The sequence below is a fragment of the Panthera tigris genome, chromosome X, assembly GCF_018350195.1.
Source record: "Panthera tigris isolate Pti1 chromosome X, P.tigris_Pti1_mat1.1, whole genome shotgun sequence".
In the NCBI taxonomy this organism is placed as follows: domain Eukaryota; kingdom Metazoa; phylum Chordata; class Mammalia; order Carnivora; family Felidae; genus Panthera; species Panthera tigris.
Window position 1 is genome coordinate 86,295,780 of NC_056677.1, and position 13,307 is coordinate 86,309,086.

A 13,307-nucleotide genomic window follows, 5' to 3' on the forward strand; every position below is an offset into this window, starting at 1 on the left:
GTCCCTTTTAGGTGAAAAAAACTTTTAGGTGAAAAAATTAGGTGATGACTTCCATGAGTGAGGAACAGAAGAAAGTTGTCATGGGGGTGGGATATGCAGACAGGCTGCAAGCCAGTAGCCCCACCTGAACTACCACTCCCTCGTCCTGATTCAGGTAAGACCCAGGCTACATGATTCAATGTTTGGTGGACACATACTCTTTTCTTTTAAATTAAAAAAAAAAATCTTAATGTTTATTTTTATTTTTGAGACAGAAAGAGACAGCATGAGCAGGGGAGGGAAAGAGAGAGAGGGAAACACAGAATCTGAAACAGGGTCCAGGCTCTGAGCTGTCAGCACAGAGCCTGATACAGGGCTCAAACTCACCAGCCATGAGATCATGACCTGAGCCAAAGTTGAATGCTTAACCAACTGAGCCACCCAAGCACCAGGCTATCCCACATATTCTTTTCAACAATCCATGAGATGCATGCCAAAAACGACTTTGCATGTACTCATGTAAAAATAAATTACAGAAATTAAATGAAAAAAAAAAAGAGTTAAGGAGCATCAAAGAAATGCAGGCAATCACTAAGCTATTGTCAAAATGGCAAGGCTTCCAGGGGTGTTTTCTGTGAGAACTTTAAGGAACAGCAGATGCTGTGAGGAATAAGCTTAGAAATTCCCTGGGCTTACGCCAGTGGGTTAACAAGGCATAAAGAATTACAAAGCCATAGGATGCTCTCACCCAAGTTTGGGTAAACAAGGTAAGACCCCCCGCCCCCCAGAATAAAGCAGGGAGGAGCCAGGGCCCCCAGAATAGAGAGGGAGGGGCAAAGGCCCCAGAATAGAAAGGGAGGCAAAGGCCCCCAATGCAAAGGTATATGAGGTAAGCAAGATTAGGCATTTAGGGCAAAAGCGCCCCCCAATTTAGTACCATAGCAGAAAGCTGCTTTCACAGGACAGAAGGACCAAGTTAGGCAAACAGGTAAATAGGGTTATAGACCACTGCACTGCAGGTGAAGCTGCCCAGAGTGGAGTTGATTAGCAAAAGAAAAGGTGCTTGTTAACCCTGAGGTTATTCCCCTGTCTTATCCCCTAGGCTAGCTAAGATAAACAGATACACCTCCTGTCTGCTGTGAACAACCATCTGCCCATCTGCCTGCACCAGGATTTTGTTTTATATTGACCCAAACCCCAAACACCCTATATCTTCAAAAACCCCTTTTCCTCATGCCCATGAGTTAATGTTAACCGGTTCATTGTCTCTTTGTGCATGCCCATCACATTTGTAAGCCTTCTGATCTTAATAAATACAGGGCAAAGACCCTTATTTGGGGCTCTTGCTTTTCCTGGACATTAGCAGTCTCGCGCTTTTCATCCTGTGTCCCACTCTCTTGCTGGCCAAGAGAGAACTTTAGACTTAGAGTCTACGACAAGATGCTATTGCTAATATAAAGGAATCCAATTATTAATGGAAAATACATAATTTTTATTACTAGAAATTAAAATATGATTAAGGGAGTGAAGGAGACTTACTAAACAGATTTCAGAACACTCCCATTTACAAATGAGGATACAAAAGTCACACTTGAGATATTAGCAATCAAATCTTCCTTAATTTGATGAAAGACACAAGAAATATGTCATTTTCTCCAGATTCCTATCATTAAGTCATCCTGATTACCAGGAAGCTAGCAAACAAACAGAGTCCAGGGAAATAACCACATCAATTCCCTCCTCCATCTCCACAGGTGATATTCCAGAAATGTTCTTACTGGCTCATGCCAGGTCATCTCCCCACTCTTTGGGCTAGTGGCTATGGCACAGGGGCTCCAAGTCCTCCACTGGAGAAGCCAGTCAAGAGTGGGATATGGGCTGCTTTCATTGCACACTCCCATTATCCAAGTGATGTACTCTTGTTAGTAGTTAGTTATGTTGTGTACTCCAGTCATCAAAGTAGCTGTAATCATTACTACCACTGTTTTATATAAGCACTGTTTGTCATTTACCCCTATTGGCTAATTCTATTACCATTTCTATTTGTATCTCAGATCATCTTCCATTTTCCCAAATAGCATTCTTGAGAAGTTCCTTTAAATATACAAATGGGACTTTTCTCATGTGTCTCTATTTTGGAGTTAAGATCTTAAGGGAGCCAGAATTGAAACAGTATTCAGTGTGCAGGACAATTAATCAGGATTAATAGATGAGGAAGGACCAGACATATATTAATCAAAAGTTCCTTGGTCAACATGAGATGTGGCTATCAGAGGAAGTCCCTAGGCTTGGGCATGCCAGCTTTCTGTAGGTGAGGTAATGACTGAAAAGGCTAATGGCTGGGGACTTTCAACTGCACTCTAAGCAGCTGAAGCAGATTGTCTATCTTTGGAGGTGGTTCAGGGTGGCCCATATTCATGTCTATCACAGCCTCATTATCAAATGATACTTTGGCCAGGTAGGCAACTGTAGGTTTTTCTCTCAGCACTTGCTTTTGGCTTCCATTTTTTAAATTTTAAATGTTTTTCTCTTTTATTTTTGGGAGAGAGAGAGAGAGACAGACAGAGAGAATCTTAAGCAGGCTCCATGTTCAGCGTGGAGCCCAACACAGGACTTGACCCCACAACCCTGGGATCATGACCTATAGCCAAAATCAAGAGTCAGACACTCAACCAATTGAGCTACCCAGGTGCCCCTGGCTTCCATTTCTTGATGAAAAGAGGTATGCTGTCACACTATTTGGTTTTCTGTTTTCAGGCATTGTGCCCTTTTGTCTGCTATTATGTTCTCTATGTTTATATCATAGCTTTACTACAATGTGTTCACATTTCTCTTTTTATCTTTCTATAAGGTGTTCTGTATTATTTCTTTAACCTATCTTCTAGTTCACCAATTCTCTACCTAGGTATGTATCCTTTGTTGTGTAAAATTTCTTAAATGTTTTATTCTAGTGGTTATAATGATTAAGTCTAAAACACTCATTTAGCATTTTTGACAATGAGCTGTTTCTTCCTTATATGTTCTGTCATATATATATGTGCATATATGTGTTTGTGTGTGGTATGTGTATGTATGTATGTGTGACACATTTATTTTTTATGTTGGAATTTGGTAATAATTCTGTGGTGGTATCCATTCTGGTTTCTTGTTCATTTTTTCCCAATGGAGGCTTATTTTTAGATTACGTGCTTGTAATGAAGGAGTTTATCTGCAGGAATCTTTCAAAAGCCTTAATTAAGACCGAACCCCTCCAGAAAGGATTAGTTGTACATTTGCCATTTGACTGGGTTGCCACTAGGAATTATTTGGATCATGCTGACAGTGTTAATTTGAACACCAGGACCATACTAAAATAGTCATGCTATTGCAAATTCTCAGAGACCTTTCTTCCCCTCACTAAGCTAAGGGCTGGGAATAGAATTTTCCTTGGCATCTTCTTTTCCCAATAGAAAAAAGTAAAGTTTTCATACAGATTGTAGTCTTTCAAGCACCACATCATGAAAATCTGACTATTTATTGTTATGGGTCTTATTTTATCAGGCCAATGTAGTTAGAGGTAAAAAACAGAACAAAACAAAAACCCTGAGTATTCAAATAGCCTAAATTAAAATACATGGTTAGTATCAAGGAAAATCATTTTAATACTATTAATTTGTACAACTCTTCTCTAACTTGATGGAATTAGCATAATATATGTCCACTCACAGTTCTGGATTCATATCCTTATCATGAGTAAAAGCATACAACTAATCAAAGAAGCAAACGGCAGGTAAAGTATAATACCAGATCTCCCCTCAATCTCAGAGGCTGAGTACCCATTGACTCACATTGGGCCCATGGTTGTGAGTCAGTGGCTGTAAATCCCTGATTGGCTAACTCAGAGCTGAGTGTGACCTGAGATGCTTTGACTGGATGCCTCCATCATCCTCATGATACCAATGTATAAGTCATGAAAGTTTGTGTTATCTACAGGAAAGATTACAGAATAAATCTGAGTGACTTAGAGTAGAAACTCCAGTTACTAGGGAGCCTGTGATAGGATGAGCTTTTAGATTTAGCAATTTCTGTATTGAGTTTGGATTCTCACTTCACTTTTTCAATGAATTCTACAACAAAGGTAATGTTGAGTAAGTTTGAATGGGGTATGTTTGGCTTATTAATACTATTTCCTCAGGGTTTTTGCTTATAATTTGTTATTTAAGCCATAAATCCTTTTCTCTCAATTAGTATTTATGGTAACCACACTATTAGAGAATGAATGCTTACCAGATGTCCTTTATATTCAATAACCTTCTGAAGTGAAGAATCAGATGTACTCACTTCCTCTTCTTGTCTTTGACATCAACACCCATTTTTCCTCACTATACCTTGGATTTCATACCTGTCATTCACGCATGCAATCCCAGCCTTTATAATAGTCTACATGGCGCATATACAACATTGCTTTACTTGTGTTCCTATCTGATTTCTGAAATTACATATGAAAAAAAAGTTTTCAATTTTTCTAGATTTTCCAGATTTGTCTCTTTGGTTGAAAATATCATCCTTCAGGCGCCTGGGTGGCTCAGTCGGTTAAGTGGCTGACTTCGGCTCAGGTCACGATCTCGCGGTCCGTGAGTTCGAGCCCCGCGAGCCCCGCGTCAGGCTCTGTGCTGACAGCTCAGAGCCTGGAGCCTGTTTCAGATTCTGTGTCTCCCTCTCTCTGACCCTCCCCCGTTCATGCTCTGTCTCTCTCTGTCTCAAAAATAAATAAACGTTAAAAAAAAATTTTTTTTTAAAAAAAGAAAATATCATCCTTCATAGGGGCATTTACTTATTATTTTAAAAGTAAAAATGTCATTCTTAAAATGTTGATCAAATATAGGTTGCTAAAGGAAATCCTAATTAGTTTCTAAGGATTGAAATCAAATATCTTGTCTTTAACAGTGATAAGATACAAAAATTAAAATACAACAAAATTAAGCAGCATTCAAAGAGCTGTAAGAGAAGGGTTAATGAATTCATATTAGTTCTCTAATGGGATATTATATAATCAGTATCATGGAATAGGCAGCACAATTTCCCATGTACAGCTCTGATTTCATATCGCAGGTGGGTTGAATTGAATAATGTCCCCCCAGCTTCATAACATGTAGTCCTAACTCACAGTACCTCCAATAGGATCATATTTGGAGATAGGGTCCATAATGAGTCAATCAAGTTAAAATATATTCTTTAACATGGGCCCTAATCCAAAATGACTGCTTTCTATATAAAAAGGGAAAAGGCAGATACAGAGCTATGCATATACAGAAGAAAATGTGAAAAGATGATGGGAGTCAACCATGTAAGAGTTTTAGGAGAGAAACCTGGAATACATTCTTCCCTCACACATCTCAGAAATAATCAACGTGGCCCACAACTATTGATTTGGACTTCTAACCTCGAGAACTGTAAGACAACACATTTCTGTTCTTTAAGCTCCTCAGTGTGTGGTAATTTGTAATGATAGATCTATCACACTAACATACATTTGGGTTCTGAAAGTTCAGTGAAATTGTAACAAAGAATTAATAATGTAGGAGTGGCTTTGTGGTTGGGTAATGAGTAAAGGTGGCAGTTTTGAGGTGCATGAAAGAACAAGCCAAGATTTCTTAAGGGACTGGTGGGTGAAATATGGACATTCAATGTACTTCAGGTAAGGGCTCATAAAGAAAAGAGTAGAGCTGTGGAGAAAGACTATCATCTCAGAGAATATATATAGAATCATGAAAAAACATATTTCTAGAAATATGAGTATCAAGGGTGCTTCTAGTAGGATAGCATATGGGAATTAGGAACATGTTATTAGAAACTTGCAAAATGGCCATCAGTGTTAAAAAGTAGCATAGATTTAGTTAGACTATGTTCTAGTATTTTATGAAGAATATGACTTTTACATGATAAATTGGGACAGTAAACTGAGGAGATTTCTTTTTTTTTAATTTTTTTTTAATGTTTATTTATTTTTGAGACAGAGAGAGACAGAGCATGAATGGGGGAGGGGCAGAGAGACAGGGAGACACAGAATCGGAAGCAGGCTCCAGGCTCTGAGCCATTAGCCCAGAGCCTGACGCAGGGCTGGAACTCACCAACGGTGAGATCGCGACCTGAGCTGAAGTCGGACGCTCAACCGATTGGGCCACCCAGGCGCCCCATAAACTGAGGAGATTTCTAAGTACAGTGTTGAAGGCATGGCTTGGTTTCCCCTTGATGTTCATAGTAAATGCCAGAGGAGAGACATAAATTAAATAATGTACCACAAAACAAAAAGAAACTAGCATGTGATGATTTGCAATCATCTCACCCTATCCAGATAGCCTCCTTTAAAAAAAGGGGGGAGGGGGACAAAGTTGTGGCTAGAAAACCATCAATTAGGAGGTTAGGCATGTGAAATGTGGGTAAACTCAAACATTGTATCAGTAGCCAGGAATTGAGATAAGGTTGTCAAAAATGGGGGTGTAGTACCCTCCTGTGTGATGTCTTTAACACCTTTAATTGCAAGAGAAGCAAACAAGTGCTTTATTCTGAAATTTTAATATTGGCAGAAATGTGGACAGCTGGTATTGGTGGAGAAACAGGACAAAATGAAAGAAGACTGTTGGACTACTGGGATTCTACAGGCAAGTAAAAGGCCTACAGATGCATCTGGCTGAGAACATGCATTATCCTTCAGAAAGGGAGCAAATGAACCCAAAGAAGGTTCAGAGGCTGGCAGGGCTGCCACTGCCACTCCAGACCTAGAGTTACAATGCCAGGGGTTACAGTCATCTCCTCCATCCTGAGACTGATGTCATCTCCTGGGTTCCAAATGTTAGGACCACCTAAGGTGTTCAGAAGAATGTACTGCAGCAGCTCTGAAAGGGTGGGAATCCATTAATTACAATGGCCAAGAATGTGAAGCTGCCACTTCACATCAGAGGTCAGAGCCTAGAGCCAAAGAGGATACTTTTGAGTCATTATGATGTAATTTAATTTTCACTCATATGTAGAATTTAAGAAATGAAACAGATGAACGAAGGGAAAAAAAAAGAGCAGCAAACCATAAACAGACTCTTGACTATAGAGAACAAACTGAGGGTTGTTGGAAGAAGGTGGGTAGGGGGATGGGTTAAATGGGTGATGGGTATTAAGGAGAGCACTTGCTGTGATGAGCACTGGATGTTATATGTAAGTGATGAATCACTGAATTCTACTCCTGAAACTAACATACCATAAACTATAACTGGAATTTAAATAAAAACTTGAAACAAAAAATTTTTTTCCTTACTAGGATCCAAGCTTGCTCTTGACACATGAAACCCTGTCTTCCTTTCCAATTTCTCGATTTTGGAATAGTGATGTCTATCTTGTGCCTGTCTGGCCATTGTATTTGGGAGATGACAACTTGTTGACTGTGTTCACACATTCTCAGTTGGACAAGAATATAGCCTGAGTATTAATCATAGCTGGAAATGCATCCATATTTGATACAGGATATTTAGATTAGATTTCTCCTTAGTGTTGATGCTGAAATCGGTGAAGACTTTTGGTGACATTCACATAGGAAGAATATATTGCGCACATTAGGACGTGAATTTTGGAATTCCAGTGGGCTTTTGTAGATTGAATTTTGTGCCCTAAAATTGATATGTTGTATTCCTGACCCCCTTCAAATGTGACTTTATTTGGTAATAGAGACTTTACTGGGGTAATCATGTTTAAATGAAATAATTAGGGTAGGCCTCATCCAATAGGGCTGCTGTCCTTATAAAAAAGGGGAAATTTGGAGTCACAGACACTCACAGAGGGTAGAGTATATAAGTACATATTGTGAAAACATGGCTATTTTAAGTCAAAGAGAATGGCCTATAAAAGATACATGTCTCACAACACTGAGACTCACCCAATCATGTAACACACAATTATCAACTTCAATCATTCAGATTGTAAGGAAACAAATGGTATGTTACTTAATTTGACCAGTTCCTGATATTTGGTTTTGCATCCCTAGAAAAGTAATACAATACCCTGAAATAACCATGACTCAAAACATACAAATAATCAAACAAAGGAAAAACAAAAAGTAAAAAATACAGCGGCTTCCTCCTCAATCTTCAACATGGAACAACAAGGAGATATCTTATTGGCTCACATTGAGATATCTCCTCATACTGTAGCTCAGTTGTTGTAGGTCCTTCATTAGCTAACTCAAACTGGTGCTTGAGCTGCACTGACTGAACACTTCCACCATCCCTAAGATGAGGTGTTGTAAGTCATGAAATTTTGAGTTTTTCCAAATCAAAAATTGGCAGCCTGAAAGAAACAGACTCAGATAAGTCTGAGTGACTGAGAGCAGTAACTTCAGTTTGTAGGGAGCCTAAGAGGTTTCCTGAACTTTTGGATTTAGATAATTCTGTACTGATTTGGGGTCTTAGTTTATGCTTTTCAATGAATTGCATAATATGAGTAGTTTTGAAACACATTTCCACTTGGGTATACTTATGCTGTTAATACTAATTTCACATGTCGTTGTTGCTTATAATTTTAGTGAAGCAGTAGTCATTCCCTTATATCATCTTCTCAGTAACCACATCATTAGATCATGATTGCTCACTAGGTACATTTTTCCTCAATCACCCACTGAAGAGAATAATCAGATGTACTCACTTTCCACTCTGCTCAACATCAAACCCCATTTTCCTTTCTCCTTTCCAGATTTCCTGTTACTCACACTTACACATCCATCCATCCATCCACCCAATGATGGTGCATTAAATGTTGTTTTACTAGTGTTCCCACTTAATTTCTGAAATTACAAATGCAAGAACCCATAGCATAGCCATGTGTGCACATGCACACACACATACACAAACAAATATCTTCATGGAATCAAGTTCTTAAAATGACTTTTTAGATGATACAAATTAAGAGAGAAGATAGAGGCAGAATAGAAGGACCCTAGTCTTGCCTCTTCCCACAAATACAGCTAGATAACTATCAAATCAACCTAAATACCCCCAAAATCAACCTCGAGGCTAACAGAACAAACTTCACAACTAAAGGTAAAGAAGAGACCACATCAAAGAAGGCAGGAAGTACAGAGACAGAGAGAAATGGATTGTGGCTGCTACAGTGGGGAAGGAGCTGCAGTCACATAGAAGGGTAAGAGACAGTCTAGCATACAGGGGAGCCCAAACAGGGAAGATTAATCCCCACAGCAATTGGCTTGGAAAGCGAGAGGGGCTAAATTTTGTGAGTTCTGCCAACCAGGAGGGCTAAAAGCTTGGTTATTTAAAGATCAACACCCTGGGATTGGAGAGACCCAGAGGACACTAGGGATGCTCTTGTTGAGAAGGCAAGGCAAACAGTCCAAAGACACATAGGGTGGACACAGTCATGTGAAGAGTGCCAGAAGTACACAACAAGAAGGTTATTTGCTCATCTTGGAGTGTGTCCCACAAAGTCAGCATTCACTGAGGGACCCCTCTGGGAAAAAAGTAAGTGGGAGGTGCCATCCCCCCCAGCCCCACCCCTCAGCCTAAGCACAGGGACATGTGCAGGAACCAGCACAATGCTTAAACTTCCACCTAATTGTTTACATCAAGCCCCGCCCTCTGCTGTGCTTCAGTGGAACTTCCCTTCCCAGTAACGCTTGCCTCAATCCCAGCATGTTGTGCCCCCTCCCTCAGAACACTGGCCCAGACCCCTGCCAATATCATGTCTACCAAATCGGGAGTTTTGCAGGGCCTCATTTCCAGCAACAGTGATGATAGCTCTCATTTCACAAACTGACCACAGCATACCTGGTTAAAACTCACCAAATTCAGGCCAGGGACCAAAAACTGCCCACAAGAGGAAAAGACAGCCTCTACAGATAACTGCACTGAAAGATAAAGTGGCGAGGACACAATAGCAGAGCACACTCAACACACACTGGGGACACTCCCTGAAGCACCAGGCCCTGGGGAACAGGGAGCATGATACTTCAGGCACTACAGAACCTCTTCTTCATATGACCACTACCCTCAAACACAGGAGATATAGTTGACTTTCCTAAAACAGAGAAATAGACACAGAGACTTAGATAAAATGAGAAGACAAAGGAATTTGTTTCAAATGAAATAATGGAACAAGGCCACATCCAGAGATCTAAGTGAAATAGACATAAGTAATATGCCATATAGAGAATTTAAAGTAATGACCATAAAGATACTCACTGGACTTGAGAAAAGAATGGAAGACACCAGTAAGACCCTTAACACAGAGATAAGGAATAACATAACAGAGATAAAGGGCTCAATAAATGAAATAAGAAACACACTAGATGGAATGAACAACAGGCTAGAAGAAGCAGATGAACAAATTAGTGACCTAGAAGACAGAGTAATGGAAAGTAACCAAGCTGAACAAAAAAGAGAAAAAGGAATTATGCAAAATGAGTAGGGAACTCAGTGACTCCAACAGATGTAATAGCAATTATATTATAGGAATCCCAGAAGAAGAAGAGAGAGAAAAGGGGGTAGAAAATTTATTTGAAGAAATAATAGTTGAAAATACTCCTAATCTGGGGAAGGAAACAGATATCCAGATCCAGGAGGCACAGAGAACCCCTAAAAAGTCAACAAAAGCAGATACACACCAAAGACATCATGTAATTACAATGGCAAAAATGTAGTGATAAAGAAAAAATTTTCAAAATGAAAATACAATGGTCCTAAATTTTTGGGATGCAGGAAAAGCAGTTCTAAGCAGAAAGATTATAGCAATACAGTCCTACTTCAAGGAGCAAGAAAAATCTCAAACAACCAATGTAACCTTACACTTACAGGAGCTAGAAAACAAAACCCGAAACCAGCAGAAGAAAAAATATGATAAAGATTAGAGCAGAAATGCATAATATAGAAACAAAATAAACAATAAAACAGATCAATAAAACCAGGAGCTGGTTCTTTGAGAAGATCAACAAAATTGATAAGCCTTAAGCCAGACTCATCAAAACAAAACAGAGCGAGGACTCAAATAAGCAAAATCAAAAATGAAAGAGGAGAAATAATACCAGAGAAATACAAACAATTATACCAGAATATTATGAAAATCTATATGGCAACTAATTGGACAACCTAGAGGAAATAGATAAATTCCTAGAAATATATAGTCTACCAAATCTGAAGAAGGAAGAAATAGAAAATTTGAACAGATTACTAGCAATGAAATTAAATCAATCAAGAAACCCTCAAAAAGTAAAAGTCCAGGACCAGACACCTTCACAGGCAAATTCTATCAAATATTTAAAGAAGAATTTATACCTATTCATCTCAACTATTACAAAAAATAAAAGAGGACAGAAAACTTTGAAATTTACTCTATCAGGCCAGTATCATCCTGATACCAACACCAGAGAAAGACACCAGAGAGAGGGAGAGAGAGAGTGAGAGAGAGAACACTACAGGCCAATATCTCTGATGACTATAGATGAAAATCCTCAACAAAATAGTAACAAACTGAGTCCAACAATACATTTTAAAAAATCATTCACTACAACCAACCAGGATTTATTCTTAGAATGCAAGGGTAGTTCAATACTCACAAATCAATCAATGTGATACATCACATCAGTAAGAGAAAGGATAAAAACAATATGATCGTTTCAATGGATGCAGAAAAAGCCTTTGACAAAGTACAACATGCATTTATAATATAAACCCTCAACAAAGTAGGTCTAGAGGGAACATATCTCAACATAATAATGGCCATATATGAAAAACACATGGCTAATATCATAGTCAATGGTGAAAAACTCAGATTTTCCCCTAAGGTCAGAAACAAGACAAGGATGTCCACTCACCATTTTTATTCAACATAGTACTGGAAGTTCCAGCTGCAGCAATCAAACAACCAAAAGAAATAAAAGGCAATCAAATCAGTAAAGAAGAATTAAAACTTTCACTATTTGAAGATGTCATGATACTATATACAGAAAACTCTAAAGACCCCACAAAAAACTACTGGAACTGATAAATGAATTCAATAATGTTGTGGGATACAAAAATCATTGTACAGAAATCTGTTATATTCCTAAAAACTAATAATGAAGCAGCAGAAAGTGAAACTGAGAAGTGTGGAAGAAAGTATTAAGATTCCTCAATCTACATTTGCACCAAAAGCAATGAAATACCTAGGAATAAACTTAACCAATGAGGTAAAATATCTGTACTCTGAAAACACTGATGAAAGACATTGAAAACAATACAAAGAAATGGAAAGATATTCCAATTTCATGGATTGGAAGAACAACATTGTTAAAATGTATGTACTACCCAAGGCAATCCACACATTTAATGCAATCCCTATCAAAATACCCACAGCATTTTTCACAGAACTACTAAAATTTGTATGGAACCAAAAAAGACCCAGAATAGCTAAAGCAACCTTGAGAAGGAAAAACAAATCTGGAGGTATCACAATCCCAGGCTTCAAGTTATATTATAAAGCTATAGTAATCAAAACTGTGTGGTACTTGAATAAACACAGACACATAAAACAATGAAACATAAAAAAATCTCAGAAATAAACCCACAATAACATAGTCAAGTAATCTTCTACAAAGGAGGAAAGAATATAAAATGGGAAAAAGACAGCCTCTTCAAGAAATGGTGTTGGAAGAATCAGACACCTACATGCAAAAGAATGAAACTGGACCACTTCTTATAACATACACAAAAATAAATTCAAAATGGATTAAAGACCTCAATGTGATACCTGAACACATAAAAATTCTACAAGAAAGCACAGGTAGTAATCTCTCTGTCATCAGCTATAGCAGCTTTTTCTAGATATGTCTCCTAAGGCCAGGGAAATAAAAGCAAAAATAAATTATTGGGAAGTATATCGAAACAGAAATTTTCTCCACAGCAAAGAAAACAATCAGCAAAACTAAAAGACAACCTATTGAATAGGAGACAATATTTGCAAATGATATAACTGATAAAGGGTTTATATCCAAAATATATAAAGAACTTATATAACTGAACACCTAAAATATATAATCCAATTAAAAATGGGCAGGAGATATGACTAGGTATTTATCCAAAGAGGATATCCAGATGGCCAACACAGACACAAAAAGATGCTCAACATGATCCATCATCAGGGAAATGTAAATCAAAACTACAATGAGATATTAGCTCACCCCTGTCAGAATGGTTAAAATCAAAAACACAAGAAACAACAAGTGTTGATGAGGATGTGGAGAAAATGGAACCCTCATGCACTGTTGATGGGAAGACACATTGGTGCAGCCATTGTGGAAGACAGTATGAAGGTATCTC

The 13,307-nt window shown here is 38.3% G+C and overlaps 1 pseudogene; it reads right to left on the minus strand.

The window, feature by feature from the left end:
* The window catches only part of LOC102967837, a 31,078-nt pseudogene extending 23,714 nt beyond the window's left edge, over window positions 1–7,364 (minus strand).
* Window positions 7,365–13,307: the final 5,943 nt, after the last annotated feature.